Genomic DNA, 3,646 nt, shown 5'->3' on the forward strand with positions numbered 1-3,646 from the left:
CTTTGCACGTCTGGCGAGGAAAGCCCCTGACGCTGTTTGAGTACAGTCACCCTTGGTTTGTCCTTGGCTGGTGTGCTTCTGGGTTGTGCTTGATAGCAGGTAAGAGATCGTTTATTAAGTGTTAAGCGCCGCAGAGCAAGTGATGGCATCATTCAGCACTGCCCTTGACTGTCAAGACACAGAACACGTTACCCCAGAGGTGGCAGCAAAGGAGTTGGCTGTCCTCAGACACAGGAGGCCAAGCTAGGTGGTTTGCCGTTGAAACAAGTCTCAGTTGCATCCTTTCTATGTTGCCATGGCATTACCTTAATCGTCTCTGCCATGCGCAAGGGCTGCAGAGCTCCAGGTCTCAGCATCTGCCTTTCAAGCAGGAAGGAGGAAAAGCGCTGGGGGTGGTGTGCAGCTCCGTGGGTAGGAAGCTCACCTCAGATGCACAAGGTCCCCAGCACAACCCAAACTGGGCATGGGGGAGATATAATTGCTCCTCAGTTATTTTTTGTCTACTTGACTCAAACCTAGACATACCGGGGAAGAGGTTTTCTCAACTGAGGAAGAGCCTTCATCAGATTGGCCTGTGGGTATGTAGGTGAGACAGCTTTCTGATTGATGGGGCAGGGGAAGTCCACTGTGGGAAGTATGTCCCTAAGTGGGTGAGCCTAGGATGTTTGAGAAAGGCAACTGAACGATGAGCTAAGAAATGAGCTGAATAGCAAGCCATAAGCAGCGTTTAGTCCCTGCCTCCGGGTTTCTGCCTTGGCTTTCCGTGATGACGGATTAGAATACAGAAGCCATTTCCTTTGCCAATGAAGTTTTGGTTGCAGTGTTCATCACAGCATCAGAGGGCAAACTAAGGCACCCAGACCTTGGGAGGCAGAAGTAGAATTAGATGTTCAAGTCTTTTCTCAGCTACATAGTGAATCTGAGGCCAGCCTAGGACATTTGGACATAGGATACCTTGCTTTTTTTTTTTTTTTTAAACAATCCTTGATGAAAGCTGTGTATGAGAGGCCTCTACTCCTCCATCTTCTCAATTGTTTCTTCCTTGTATTTGCCCTTCTCCTTTCCTACTTGTCAAGACTTGGCTTTCCTTTCCAGGATCTTCTTACCATCTTTGTCCAGCTTTAGCCTGTCACCTGGCTGGGGTAGAGGCCCACATGGACAGTTGTGGCGTTAGCCTTTTCTCACAGCACTTGCTCAGAGTAGATGACATACCTCTTCCTGTACACCTGGACCACTTTGCCAATCTGCTGGCCTTTGTAGTGTCCTCTGACAACCTGAATTCATCATCCCCTCGAATGGGCACTGATGGAACATTTTACTTCTGTAAAAGCTCTACGGAAAAAGAGGAAGACAGGATCTTTCTCCAGATGTGAGATGGTGCATTGAAATGCCGTTTGTGGTTCTTGCTTCGGTCGGACGTCACGAAGGGATTGAACTTCATTTTAGCTGCTGCGATCCAGCAATGGCCACAAAAGAAAAGATGTCTACAAATGACTTCCAGTCCTGTAAGTTCGAGACCCCTCTTTTAAGAAGAAGAGAACAAACAGGGATTAAAGAGGACTGACTTTTTCCTTCTGAAAACTTTGCTAGAATCTCTATCTAATAATCTCCATTTATAGTTTATTTATTGGCCAGAACTGTGTCCCATAACAGTTTCTAGCAGAAAGGTGAGTAAATGGAGATAAATTGGTTCACCAACAGCTTTTTCAGTCCTTCTATGGGGCACAATTAACTTGGGCTATGTGGTTGTGTTTTTAACTGACTACCACTCAGCAGTGATTACCTCACAACTTGGATGACTGGACGTGAGCTGGGAGCCTAGGTAAGAAAACCCAGGTTGCTCTGTGCAGGTGGAAGGCAGTGTGAGCAAACCTACAGACTTTGGGCTGAGCTGTGTGACTCAGTTTATGACTTTCACCTCTGACCCTTAGTTCCCTTAATTGTGACTTGGAGAGCATTCCCGGGTTTATTATAGGAAGTCATTAGGATTACAAATGTGAAGTGTCTAGCATATTAAACTTGTTAATAGGTGGCAGCTGTTAAGGTAGTGAATGAAATTCAGCTCGCATTATAAAGAATTAGCGTGCAATAGGAAAACGTTGCTACACATTTCCCCGTACCTTTTAAGACATAGGCTTCTGGTAGGCACAGGCGCCCTTCTGCTGGGCGGACTGACAGTGGGGAGGACTAAGTCTGAATCAGCATAATCTTTGTCAAAAGGTAGAGACGTTGGGGAATGGAGAAAGGGCTGGAGCTTGGATGAGTAGGCTGAGGAGGGATGCTCATGGGAGCTGAGCAGAAGGTATGTAAACCCACCCTTCAGGGAGCATGTCTGAAAGAGGCAACGGATCGAGGGCCTTTCGGTGGATACCAAGTGGCCATTGTGTCGCCTCAAGGTTGCTGTGAAGTCACAGCTGACGTAGTTTCCAGAGCAATTCGCTTCAGTCTCGGCATTCTGAAAGCTAGATTTAAGGGTGGCACTAACACAGCCACGCAAAATCATGTATGGAGAAGTTGTGAGTTCAGCAGGAGACTGACAATGGCAGCTGTGGGTGAGGGTCTCCCTTCCTCCCACCTGTGAGTGGTCCAGAGGGAGGTGGGAGTGGAGGGCTCTTTCCTAATTAGCCCCTGGCTGCTCTGTGACGAAGCCATAATGACATGCGCGTGACTCCAGCTTTCGAAGATAAAACAACTTATTTTTAATTTTTTGAACAACATATTTCTAAACAAAAGCCAATTGCTATATTTGGTGCTAAACTGGAAAATAGAAGCCAGCAATCTGTTTCAAAGTTGGAGGAAAATCTGGCTGCTTTGAATTTATTGAGCGATGGTACGGTACTGTATTTTTATGAGCAAATTAAGATATTTTCAGGGTCAATTGTGAATATACTTGGTTTTCACGTCACGAGCCAATATTAGAACTTAACCCTTGAGTAAAATTTGACTTTGCTGTGTATTAATAAGTGATGAATATATTTGTACATGGCTGGCATGAGTCAGAGACCACAAACCAGGATTGTTCTTTTTTTTCTTTTTTTAAACAAAAACTTCTATTCGTTGCTCATACATGACATTCTGACCACAGTCTCCCCTCCCTCCATCCCTCCCAGTTTCTCCCTGACTTCTTTGCCCCAGATAAACTCCTTAAAAAGACCTCCCAGGGATATCCACTGAACGTGGCCTAACAAGATACACTAAGACTGAGCACAACCCCTCATATCACAGCTGGAGGTCCCAACTCGGCAGGAGGAAAAGAGTCCCAAACACAGGAGAAGGAGTCAGAGACACCTCCGCTCCCATTGTTGGGAGTTCCACAAGAACGCCAAGCAACACAACCATAAGGGAGCAGAGGACCTAGCTCAGATGCATACAGAGTCCATGTTTACAAACCTGGGCCTTAAGGCAAGATGGTGCCTGACTCTCCCACCAGTGCAGGGGTTCTCATCTGAATCCATTGTACCAGGAGGTGGGGACTTCAATGAACTAATCCACAGCCTTCTTTCTTCTCTGGGATAGGGTTTCAGCTCAGGCTGGGGGGTGAGGAACCTGTCACAGGGGTAGGAGGTTCCGGTTCTGAGCTGCCATCTGTCTACACACCTGCTGGGATGTCCTCGTTCTTGTGTTATGACCACTTGCCCACCCTGGT

General features: G+C 46.7%; 1 pseudogene; it reads right to left on the bottom strand.

Moving 5' to 3' along the window:
- Positions 1–1,011: 1,011 nt before the first annotated feature.
- Positions 1,012–1,441, bottom strand: LOC110551913 (large ribosomal subunit protein uL24-like; annotated as a pseudogene).
- Positions 1,442–3,646: the final 2,205 nt, after the last annotated feature.

The sequence above is a fragment of the Meriones unguiculatus genome, chromosome 9, assembly GCF_030254825.1.
Source record: "Meriones unguiculatus strain TT.TT164.6M chromosome 9, Bangor_MerUng_6.1, whole genome shotgun sequence".
Taxonomy (NCBI): domain Eukaryota; kingdom Metazoa; phylum Chordata; class Mammalia; order Rodentia; family Muridae; genus Meriones; species Meriones unguiculatus.